Here is a 12009-nt window from a genome sequence, read left to right on the forward strand (position 1 = left end):
CTCAGAAGGATCACAAAGAACATCAGAGTGCGAAAATGATACAAATAGGATAAATAGTCAAAGTGTGAAAAGGAGGGGGAAACCCATCCTATAATAATGGCGGAAGGTAGATCGACTAAAAAATAAGGGTTACAACCGGTTCCCAAGTGACAAGGGAACAAACTAAACTACGGTCTCAACGAATCAAATAAAATGTTAAAAAGGGAATGAGACGATATTCCATCTTTAGCACACAAGTGCAAAACCGATCTGCTCCAGATAAGTCTCAATCTCGGACTACTAGTCTTTATCAACTAGTTCACCGTAACCAGTGTGGTATGAGTCATCAACTTGGTCTTCAGAGTGTTGATTGTCATAGTCAACAGTAGTAGTACCTGCAATAGAGTCTAACAAAAGATGTTGCAAAAATGAGTGAGTTCAAAAGAACTCAGCAATGCAGATTATTCCGCAATAACATAAATCACATGATGCACAACATAGCATGATGCAATGTGATATAAGACATACGATGCATGTATGAATCTAACTCTATGTATGCTAGTCTCTATTGGTAGACATGCTTTAAGTCATAGTACCATACTTCTTTGGGTAAGTCTCAATCACTCAGCACAGGGGGGAATTGGGTCCAGCATCCCTCTCGGACAATCAATGGCTGAGGTTTCGGTCACCGCTCTCTCACATCACCATTTGGTCTAAGTATTGGCGCATGTCAAAGTAAAGCCTAGCCCAATGCAAGTCATCTACTTAGTCATATCATGTCAGATCCAGATACGTCAATTCCTCCCATCCCGGGATCCTTTCCGGTATCCTTCACACTAGAGTCACGGATATTACCCACCGGACTCACCAACCCTATTGGTCATCCACAAATAGTAGACGAGAAGCTCTCACGTCCTCTCACGGATATGACTCACCGATCTTCGAGCGCCCGTGAGCCCAAGTCTAGCTATTTGCAACCTACCAATAAATTGCCCCTTTCGGGTATCCATAGTATGGTTTATGTCCTCTCACGGGTTGGTTACCGGTCTTGAGCGTCCATCAAACCATACCCTACCACGGGTCGTTCGGTCTCAATACCCTTCCGATTCGGGTCTGATACGACATGGACATCCTAGCCAAACACCACTATACAAGCCCTATATATGTCATCCAATAATTCGGGAAAGCGTCGATGGGCATCTTCGGAGAACATCCCATACTATTCTGTAATATCCCTAGATTTTACTAAGGGTATTTTTGTCATTTACCTTATATTATAGCCCTAATATATTATATAGTAGTATTTTATATTCCATATATATAATGTGATTTAAATTATTTGTAGCATTATTATTGCTAGTTTGTAAGAAAATTTATGAATTAAACTAAAAAGATGAAGAATTTAAAAACAAAAATGAATAAAGTAATTTATTGTTATATTTACACTTAATTTTAATAATTATGAAATCAGTTAAATAAGTATAATATGTTAGTATAATGAATTTAATAAAATTTTATTAATTGAAACAAACCTTTAAGAAGAGAAAGAAAAGAAAAGCAAAGAATGCAAACTCTAATCTGTTTTTATCAAAATAATAAAACATAAGAAGGTTAAATGCTTATTATGAAATTAATATCATTAATGTACTTTAATATATATTAGTATTACTAAACTTAAATTTTATATTGTTTCATTTATTATTGCATTTGTTATATCACATTTTTTTTAGTATAAATAGAGTTGAGACTTGATCTCACGGGAGGGAGATTTCCAGAGAGAGAGAGAGAGAGAGAGAGAGAGAGAGAGAGAGAGAGTGTGAGAAAACTCACTAAAATCAATAGAAATTATAAGTTTCTTTTGATTTTGAAAGAAATCCATTTCACTGTAATCGTTTGTATTAATTTGTGTTTTCTTGGACCGCTCAAAGCATTGCAATATCGTAATCTTGAATCTATTGTGAAGGCAAGTGATAATCTTGCATTATATCCACTTGGTTGAATAATTTCGTAATTGATATGTATTACTAGTGAGAATCCTTCGTGTATATTTACTCGTTTGAATCATTGGGTTATTTGATTTTATTTTGCAAATGAAGATCCTATATGTTATCTATAGATTGAACCATTGGATTTCATCTTAATCTTGATTGCTAGTGATAATCATTATCATCTAGTGATAATCATTATCATCTATGAAAATTGAATCATTGTATTCTATCTCTTTTTGTATATTATGACTTGCCATGATTACTGTCTTTTATAAATTTCTATGAATATCAAGATTTGGCATTACATTGCATATTGCATTATAAGAAGAAGATATAAACTTTTCCATTTATCATGGTCCGATAAAGAATTGGATGGGTTGATAGGGCTGTGTAATGCGTGCAGGCCACGTAACGGCGTGAATCAATCTTCATCCATTCCTATTGGGAAAACCATGATAACACTAGAGGGATCAACACACATATCAAGGTTGTATAACGCATGCAGGCCATGTAACGGCATGGGGTATGATGTGTTGAATCCCAAATGGAACAATACGCATGCCAAGGCTGTATAACTCGTGCAGGCCATGTAACGGTTTCGGGCATCGTGTTGTTTCCAAATAAGATAAATAATAACTTGTGCATTAGCATTATTGCATCATTTATTTCATTTGATTGTATTTCTTGTATTATTTCGATACATTATTTCAAACATGTCGATATCTTGCTAAGTTTTTCGAAACTTACCCAATATTTTTCTACAGATGGTGAATGTGTAGGGCATGACTTTGAAGAATTGGGTCGTGATACAGAAGAAGTCCATATTGCTGATGAACCTCATTCATATATTATTTGTTAAGGACATAAAATATGTTTTTTTTTTTATTTTTTATTTTTTTATCTATATTTAAATAATTATGTAATTGGTAATGAAATGTTCTATTTGATAAATGTAATAGTCGAACCCCTTTATTTTGGATATTTTAGAATAATGGAAATGTTTCAGTTTATTACAATAGACTTCCGCTGCTTAAATATTCTAAATTCTTTGAGTTTAATTTCTGGTCTATTTTATCACGACTGGTTCACTACCTAAGGAAAAACTGGTTATTGGGTTAAGTATCGACCTAATTTCCCATATTGGGAATCGGGGCGTTACATATTCCCTCCGATGTCTAAAGATAGAAATGTCAATAAGACATTCCTCAATCCCAAATCATACCTATTCAATCACATTCTCAATTCCATCACATCATACATAAATGATATTCATCATATGAAACGAGATATAATATAGCATGATCAATCACATATGTAATTAACAAGAATACATAATCATGATAACCAAAGTGATATATAACATGGTACTACTGTCTTGAAATATATACAGCAATTAATCATATGATGTTAGAAATACAACAATTAATGTGAATCTACCAAGTTTCCAACATAGAGGCATAATTCACATAATCCATGTAATTATGGTAATAATTCTCCTTACCTTAAATCGCGATGATGATAATCCAATAATCTCAAAAGAATGACCAAAAGATGGTATTAAGACCCTAGACAAACATAAATGAAATATTAGAAAATATTAGAAAAGAAATCGGGAAAATCGGAGGTCGAACGGATCAAAACGGCGAAGAACACAATTCAGCATCTGCTTGGTTGATGCTCCTTGGTTGATGGGATTGACCAAACAAGCTTCGACACTGCAAGGTGGATTTTGGTGATTTGGTCCGAAATCGGTCTTCCGAGGCTCGGATTGATCCGAAACTTGGAGGGATGATTAACAACAGTATAAGAACACTACCTAGCAAGTATTATTATAATCCAATGGCCCAATTGAAAACCCCCAATTTGAAACCCTATGTTCTGTATGTTAAACATCAAGTTTCATAATGAAATCAAATGCAATTGTAAGGGAAATCAGGGATTCAATCAAGAGAATGATAAGCAATAGATTAGGAATGATTACTAACATATAATCAGACCTAGCATACTATAGGAATCAGTTTAGGAGATGAAACCATGTTGCTATGAAGGAACTTCATAAGGAAGACAAGGTTAAGAATCGATATGAGATACATATCATTGATAGAATGAATGGGGTTTATAGAAATCAAAAGAGACACTAGAAGAGGTGGTTGCAAGGTTGCAACACCTTCTTCATAGCCCCAACAGCAAGAATAAGGTGAGGTAGAAGTAGATTAGAGAGAGAGTGAGAGATTACATACCTTGTAGAAGAGATTAGAGAAGAGAGACAATGATTCTTGTAGAAGATCATCACCCAAGCCAAGGAGGAGCCTAAGAGGAGCCTTCCCACGTTCTCAGGTGTTGAAATGAGTAAAATAGGGTTCTAGGTTTGAGGTTTCACTTAAAAAGAGGAAAGAGTATCCAAAAAGCATTTTTTTTTTCTCAAATTTGGGCTGCCTTGGTCGATGCTCCTTGGTTGATGGGATCGACCAAAGAGGATCGACCAAAGACAGTTCAGCAGAAAACTCAGCAATAGTTCAGCAACTTCAGACAGGGATTCGGAGGGCTATACGGGGTCAAATTGAGTGGATTTCTCTCCTACAAGTCAATCAAGAAGTCTAGTTTCAGGAAATACCTTCGGATCGAGCACAGAAGTTCAATAGGTACTTTAAATAATTAACCCCTCTTCGCTGCACAGGCAGGATGGCCAGACATAATTCAGCAACTTCGGACAGGGATTCGGAGGACTATACGGGGTCAAATTGAGTGGGGTTTTCTCCTACAAGTCAATCAAGAAGTCTAGTTTCAGGAAATACCTTTGGATCGAGTACAGGAGTTCATTAGGTACTTAAACTAATTCACACCTCTTCAATGCGCAGAATTTCACTAAACATTAACAATGTACTCAAGTAAGGGGCATCATCGTCAATGTCCATGGGTTTCGGGTCAAACACCATGTCTTCCATAAAGAGGGTCGACAAGGGAAATTTCCATCACTTCAGAACATGGATCTACACTAAGGGAAAGGTCGGACATGACTTCCTAAGGCTTTCAAAGATAATAACACTAAAATCAAGGTCCAACTTTAAGGTCTAACATCAAACTAGTCTTTCTTTATTCCAAAACAAATAGGGTGTCCTGGCTAGGTTGGGGCTGGATTTCAAAAAGAGTCAAAACAAATCCAAAATCAAACCTACATAGTCACTGGAAACCAGCCAGTCGCTTGGGCCGGTCGCTTAGGTTGAGCTACCGCCACTAGTGACCGCCCCAAAAAATAGAGAGTTTCCAACTTCGAAAATCAGATTTTTGATCATCCGATTTCAATCCATTTTGGGATGATCTTAGTCCCAATTTCAAACTTAATAGGTCTATAACAAAGGGGTGAAACGAAACCCTAAAATTAACCAAGATCAACCACCCAAAATTCTCCCCTTGATTAGATTCATCCATTAACAAATGCAGGGATTCATTTTTGGACAGGATCTCATCAAGAACATTGGAAAGGGTGTTACAACTAATCAATTGGGTAACCACTAACAAAATGGGGAAGGGTTCAAATCAATTAGAGGTTAAAAAGAAGAGAATTGCAGATGGAGATTCATTACTTTAACCAAAATCACCAAGAATAGAAGGGAAAAGGTTCCAGATCACTAACAACACTTTGCCCACGTTCCAGCACATTTCCATTGCTTCCTAATCGCCCAAAGTAGAAATCTCGAACATAATAATGCGTTAATAGGGCGAGGGATGCTATTTATAACGAGCAGGGGGCAAAATAGGGCATTTTTCCACAAGCAGAAAGTGGCAGTCGCTTGGTTCAATCAACCGCCACTAGCAACCGGCCCCGAGTATATTGCTATACAAGGGTGCTTTGCTTAGGGGGTTAAAACCCAAAACAACACATGGGGGAGGTCTTATTTTCATTCCGGACATCTCCAAACACCACTTGCCTTCTACCAAAGATCCAACTTCCCAGTAAGGTAGATTATTCAACAAGAGAATCCAGATCCATAGGTTCTGAATATGGATCATGGACTTCTATCTGGACACTCCACAAAATTAATCCGACTAGACCTTCGGGTTCTTGGACCTGCAATACGGATTCCGGGTTAGAAAAACGGGGGTTGTTACACTCATAATGAAGAGAAAAAAGGTAGAGTAGTCTCCTGGAAGGAAGTTAACCACCATGGGGCATGGGCCTCAGGTAATGACATTCATGTTCCTCCGATGGTTGAAGATAATTATGTGTGGTTATGCCATTGTTTTCTAAGCTGAGTTTATCCTAGCTATTGGCAAAAAGCTCACAGCTTTGTGGGCTCCCCTTGGAGCCTTACAGGTTTTATGTGCTGGGATTGACTCATTTAAGGCCACCTTTGTTTTGGAAGAGAGGAGGAATCAGGTCTTCTCCCTCTCTCCATGGTGGTTGGGAACCTTGCTATTCCACCTTTCATTTAAACCCATTCCTAAGTTCAGATCAAATGAGACTTTGCCCCCCATAGCGGTTTGGATCCAATTGAGGGGTATCTGCAGTGACAATCTTTCTTACCATCTAGATTATGTGTTGCTGCTATTATTGGTAGCATTGTTGAAGTTCACCTCAATCTAGTGGACCTTGGCCTTCCTAACAACTCTACTAGGGTCAATATCATGTTGGACATCAACAAAAGAGTGGGGTTCAAAACTGCAATATGTTGTTCTAATGGATCTTGGGCTCCTCTGTAGCTGCTATACGAGGTAAGAGTACTTTGTTTCAAGTGTGGTAAAATATGCCACCTAACTAAGCATTGCAAAGAAGAGTTTGGCTTTAATCCAGCTATGTGTTGTCAAGCTCACAAAGAAAATTTGGGGAATCAATGATTTCTTTAAAGGGCTCCAAACTGAACCCATACAAGGAGGGCTTTCTAGATTTCATTCTACAAGAGATCTGAAAAGGATGATGTCCATCCCTATTGTGGACCTTGATGCCATCCCTACTAAAACACTTGCATCCTCTTCTAAGGCAATAAATAGAATTGTTTTGTCAAGTGATGGCTTTGATGCTTTTGGGGGTGAGTGTATTAACCTTTTAAACCTCAATTTCAATGCCTTACCTCCCATGAATCTTAATGATGTCTTTCCCATGCCTTTATCACCCACTGAACAATCAATTGGGTTCTTAAACCATAATTAGTTGAGGTCTGATTATTCTCATTGTGTTCTATCTCAAAGTGACAAAAAGGGAATGATAGTTTGAATTTGTGCCCTGATGAGCATACCAACAACAAATGCTTTTCTGTTGGGGACTTTGAAATCTTTACAAAACCACAACAATATCAAGAAATGCATTGTGATCCTATTAATCCGGCATAATTACCAAATGTGCAAAGTGATATGCAAATCACTAAGTATACTTATCGGGGGTAAAGTTTGCTCCTAATATAAACTCTACTATTGTTTTCAAATAGCGGAAATCAATATGTGCTTCTGATTCCACTCTTGATATAAGGAATCATGGAGCTAAACTTGGGGCTATATTCTCTACTGGCCCAACAACAATTGAAGTAACAAATGAAGACACAACATAGAGAATTGAAGAGAGAGCTAAAGTGAAGGATGTAGCAATGGGAGCAATGAGAGCAAAAGAAGTGGAAAAACAGAGATAGTAGAAGCTTTCAATAGAGAAGGTGATAAAGTAGAAGCAGTAGAAGACAGAGCAGCAAGAAAAACTCATGTAGAACTTGCAAGAGAGAAAGACACTATAAATTCAGGAAAAGTTGTTAGTGTGGCTACTCACATCAAATCTAATTTTGTAACCACAATTGTAGATCTTGATCAAGGGGGAGATGTACAAGGAAATGATAAGGAAGAACAAGAAGAACAAGCTAGAAAAGAACATGAAGAACAAGCTAGAAAAGAACATGAAGCAAAAATAGAAGACAATGCTAAGGTAGAAGAAGAAGAAAAAGAGGAGGAAGAAGAACCTGAAGCTCCTAAGGTGACAAAGATTTTGTAGCAGATGAAGAAGAAGAAGAAGAAGAAGATGAGGAGACACAAGCACCAAGCAGAAATGGTTCAACTATAGAAAATGTAAGAAAACAATAGGATGTTATAGCAAAAATGAAAAAGCAACAACAACAAAGCATGGAGCAAACAAGAAAACAACTATTGAGGTTTCAGAGGGAAAGAAAAAAAGGAAAGAATGTGCAAGGTAAAAGGAAAAGCAAAAGGGAAGAGGACATCAATATCACCATCAGCAGCAAACAAAGGATCCTGAACTCCAACCTAGGGAGGTACAACTAAAGAGACTTTTGAAAAATTTTGAAAGGAAAGAGGAAATTTTCAATAACTCTATCAATGCACAAAATGTGAATTTCAATTGCTCTTGTGTGGAACCCATGAATCCTGGATCTCTAACCACAATTCAGGGAGGGGAAAGCTCTTGTCCTAGCCTAATTCCAAGTCTTAACCATAATAGAAAGTGGAGGAGAGTATCCAAATTTCTACATGCACCAGATCCTGTTGATACCCTAAACAGTACCCTAGACTTTGTGCTAGCTTCCTGTCATCAACCCTAGGAAACCTTTCAACGTTATAAGATGGGAATAAAGGTTCGGTTCAACAATTCCATCCTATAGAATAACCTGATGCAATCCATGATGAACAACAACCAACAAATGTCAGCTCTATAGTCTCAAAATGAAAGCCAAGACCAAGATATTGATGTCCCCTAGGTCTTTCCCTATCATTTCTACAATGAATTCTTTGACAGTTGTATTACCCACTTTATGTGTGTTTTTAGCATACTATTTTGCTAGTTTAATAATATTAAATTCATTCAATGGAATATGTATCATGCCTAGTGTAATGCTTTTGAAACATTGTCTTATTCTCACTATTGAGATAGGTTTACTTTTGATATCATCCATCACCTTTCTTGTTGTACTACTGGCTAGTTTACTATTTACTATTACTAATTTGACTTGTTATGCTTTTGATCCTTTCCATCTCTTGTGGCTTTGGGGTGAAGAAATCTCATCCACATTTTTTAGGTATTTCTGGACTTGTTGTTTTCTTTATAATGAAGATTCTTTCATGGAATGTTAGAGGAATAAATGAACTATTCACCTCTCAATGTCTGTCTAAGATCATCAAGAAACAAAACATGGATCTCATATTCTTATGTGAAACTAAATGCCTTGATCATGAAAAACTTTCTGCTCTAAGGAAAAAGTTTTTTAGAAATCTTGAACCTGTAGCTTTCTTAAATAGCTATTGGAGAAGAGGACTACAAGGAGGACTGTGTATACTTAAGAACCCAAATTTAGACACCTCCATCATCCATAACCAATCTTTCATTGTTGTCCTATGTTCCTATAACAATACCAATTGGATTATCATCTTCATCTATGCCTCTCTAACATACTAAAAAATAAAAGTGTTATGGGAATACCTTCATTGTTTCATTATCAATTTGTCTCACTCTTTCCTTATTATTGGGGACTTTAATGAAGTGTTGAAACTTGAAGATAAAATTAAAGGACCATACAAATCTTCACCTTCCTTGCATCTACTTGCCCAAATCTTTGCAGGCTTCTCACTCAGCCAACTCTCTAGAACTAGGAACCCCTTCACTTGGTCAAACATGCAACAACCACCCAACCTAGTAAAAGAAAAATTAAACCATGCCCTTTGCTTGTCCTAACTGGATATCACTCTTCCCTAATGCATCTCTCAAAATCCTACCTAGAATTGGATCTGATCACAACCCTCTTCTCCTGTCTATTGAACCACTTAACCACTTTGGAAGAAAATTGTTCCACTTCCAAAATGCTTGGTATGAGCATCCTGATTTTCTTGATACTCTCAAGATTGCTTGGACTTCTGACAGGGACCAGGGGTGACATATCAAACTAACAAATCTATCTAGATTTCTCCAATGTTGGAATAACTTTGTGTTTGGGAATATTGATAACCTTTTTTCTCTTATTGCTTCTGAAATTGGTGCTCTATAGGCCTCCAACAATCCAAACTCTGATCTAGTTCTTCAAAAAATCAACACCATTCAATAGGCTCTTCAAGTTGAAGAACCTTTCTGGTTCCAAAAATCAAGAGAGAAATACATTACAGATGGAGATAGAAACACCAAGTTCCACCATCTGGCCTCAAAAATTCACAGTCACCAAAAAAAGAATTGAATCCTTGTAGCATGAAGGCCAAATCATTATATGTAATGTGAAAATTGCAACAACTTTTGCAAATTTCTTGAGAGATCTCTTTACCTCTTCAAACCCTTAGGATCTTGATTTTGTTGAATCACTTTTTCCCCCTCTGGACCAAAATCTAATCCCATAGGATATTTCTCAACCACCTACAACAGAAGATATCAAAGGTACCTCATTCTCTTTGGGTCCACATAGAGCACCGGGGATGAATGGATTTAATGCTTTCTTTTACCAAAAGAATTGGGACCTTATTAACAATGACTTATGCTCTTTTGTTAATAACTTCTTCCTCAACTCTAAACTACCTTTTGGTACAAACCATACCTTGGTTTACTTCATCCCAAAAGTTGAAACACCAAAAAAAGTGTCGGATCAGACCTATTAGTCTATGCAATGTTACCTACAAGCTTTTAGCAAAAATTCTAGCTAGAAGACTGAAACCCTGCCTGCAAAGTATCATCTCTCCTTATCAAGGTGCTTTCATCCCTAACAGACAAATCACAAACAACATAATGATTGCATATGAGATTTTCCATTTTATGAGCACAACTAGAGCAAAGATTGGATATGTAGCACTTAAATTGGATATGTCTAAGGCCTATGATAGTGTTGAATGGGGTGTTAGTACTAATTTGTTTCAAATGTGGGGTTTTGATAACCATTGATGTAATCTTGTCAAAACTCTAATATCTTTAGCCTCCTACTCCGTGAAACTTAATGAATGCCCCTACCATTGGTTCATGGGTTCTCGGCGACTTCGGCAGGGTTGTCCCCTAAGCCCATATCTTTTCCTTATTATCATGGAAGTTTTATTGAGGTTACTTATTGAATATAGGGGTCTAAACTTTTTCAAAGGAATCAAAATAGCCAAAAATTCTCCGGAAGTATCGAAGTATCTCATCTCTTCTTTGCAGATGACACCTTCCTCTTCTACAAAGCAACAAAGGATAATGCCCTAGCCCTTCAAGCTACCAATGATATTTTCTCGATTATCACAGGACAACAAATCAACTTTAAAAAAGTGGTGTTTTCTTCTATAGAAATGTGGACCAGGCCAACAAAGGAGCAATTTTATCTGTGCTAGGTATTCAGAAAATGAAAAAGGATGCAACCTACCTAGGAACTCCGCTATTCCATGGCAGAATCAAAACAAAAAACTTTGAACACCTCATTGCCAAACTGGGAAGCAAAATGGCCACTTAGAAAGACACATCTTTATCCTATGCATGATGGGAAGTACTCATGAAATCTGTCCTTCAATCTCAGTCAATTTATCTAATGCAATGTTTTCGTTTTCCCAAAACTGTGTCCAGGACATTGGATTCAATATTTCAATGGTTTTGGTTGGGCAAACCTAACAAAACTAAACAATTGACACTCATCTATTGGAAGAGGACAAGGTTTCAAAAGAATGGAGTAGATCAATTGTGCCTTGCTACTTAAACAAGGATGGAAACTCCTATATAACCCAAATTCTTTTGGGGAGGAATTCTCAAAGCAAGATACTTCCCCCAACTCATCTATCTTTGATCCTAAAGTTATATACAAAAAATGATCATGGATATGGAAAAGTTTCACCACCATTATCCCCACTTTACGAACAATGGTACAAAGAAAGATTGATGACGGGAAAGACAAGTACTTTTGGTTTGATCCCTAAGTACAAACAACAACTAATCACATGGTAGGAGAATAACATTTCCTCCTTTGGCAAATGAAAGCTACAATGCGAGAAGTACACAACAACTACCAGCAAAGAAAACATGATCTGAATAATCAGAACAATACTAATCTACTACTTTCTTAGCTAATTCTTCCATTTAACCCATCCCCAACATAGGACTCATGGTTATCTCTATTAT

Source organism: Hakea prostrata, chromosome 9 (assembly GCF_041222555.1).
Source record: "Hakea prostrata isolate BN-2017 chromosome 9, UWA_Hpros_2, whole genome shotgun sequence".
Taxonomy (NCBI): Eukaryota; Viridiplantae; Streptophyta; class Magnoliopsida; order Proteales; family Proteaceae; genus Hakea; species Hakea prostrata.